Genomic DNA, 1667 nt, shown 5'->3' with positions numbered 1-1667 from the left:
CTGTGTTTTAGACACAGTCTTACTGCTAATTCTTATATGCCTGTATATGACTGCAAATATCTGTATCTAGATTATGTAAATTAAGGATTTCCCAATTCCTGCATACACATATTAGTTTATCTCGATACATTGATTGTACACCTTGACAACCATTCTGTTAGATTGCTTCGTTTTTGTTTTAGAGCCAGATATTTCACATTACAGCCTATACTCCCATTCACTCTAGAATATCCAAACGCAGATTTTAGAAGAAACGTGTTCCTAACTCGCTGAATCTAAACATAGATACAAATTCCTGAGGTTAACGAACACACAGAAGACCGGTTGGAAAGATACGTTTCTCCTCTGTGTTAGATACAGCCTTACTGCTAATTCTTAAAAGCCTGCATATGGCTGGAAATATGTATTTCTAGCTAACATAAAGAAAGGGTGTCTGATTTGCTGCATGCACACAACAGTTTCACTATGTAAGTTGAATGGTGAGCTTGACAACCATTCTGCTAGATAGATCCGTTTTTGTTTTAGAGTCAGATATTTCTCATTACAGCCTATATTCACATTTATTGTAGACTATCCCAACGCAGCTTTTAGAAGAAACGTGTTTCTAACTCGCTGAATCTAAACATAGATGCAACTTCCTAAGGTGAATGAACACAAAGCAGAGCAGTTTCAAAGATACGTTTCTCCAGTGTTTTAGGTGCAGTCTTACTGCTAATTCTTAAATGCCTGTACATGGCTGGAAATATCTGTTTCTAGATTCCATAAAGAAAGGGTTTGTGAACTGCTGCATACACACATCAGTTTAACTATGTCAGTTGAATGTTAACATTGACAACCATTCTGCTAGATAACTCCGTTTTTGTTTCAGAGTGAGATATTCCTCATTACAGCCTATACTTCCATTCACACTGGAATATCTAACCCAGCTTATAGAAGAAACGTGTTTCTAACTAGATAAATCTAAATATAGATGCAAATTCCTACTTTGAATGATCACACAGCAGAGCAGTTTGAAAGGTACGTTTCTTCTGTGTTTTAGATGCAGTCTTACAGCTATTTCTTATATGCCTGCATTTGGCCAGACATGTCTGGTTTTAGATTCTACCCAGAAAGGGTTTCTGAACTGGTGCATACACACAGTAGTTTACTTTTGTAAGTTGAATGCTGACATTGAAAAGCATTCTGTTAGATAGCTTCGTTTTCCTTTTAGAGCCAGATATTTCTCATTACAGCCTATACTCCCATTTATTCTGGAACATCCAAATGCTGCTCCGAGAAGAAAGGTGTTTCTAACTCACTGAATGTAAACATAGACGCAACTCCCTAAGGTGAACGTACACACAGCAGAGCAGTTTGAAAAGCAAATTTCTTCTGTGTTTTAGATGCAGTCTTACCGCTGTTTCTGATATGCCTGCATTTGGCCTGAAATCTCTGTTTTAGATTGTCTCCAGAAAAGGTTCCTGAACTGCTGTATACACAAAGCAGTTTAACTTTGTAGGTTGAATGCCCATGTTGAAAACCATTCTGTTAGATAGCTCCATTTTCCTTTTAGTGCCAGATATTCTTCATTACAGCACATACCCCCACACACTCTGGTATATCCAAACGCTGGTCCTATAAGAAATGTGTTTCTAACTCACTGCATCTAAACGTACAAGCAGCTCCCT

This window comes from Cebus imitator, unplaced genomic scaffold (genome assembly GCF_001604975.1).
Source record: "Cebus imitator isolate Cc_AM_T3 unplaced genomic scaffold, Cebus_imitator-1.0 Scaffold1025, whole genome shotgun sequence".
NCBI classification, from domain to species: domain Eukaryota; kingdom Metazoa; phylum Chordata; class Mammalia; order Primates; family Cebidae; genus Cebus; species Cebus imitator.
This window is presented reverse-complemented; position numbering follows the sequence as displayed.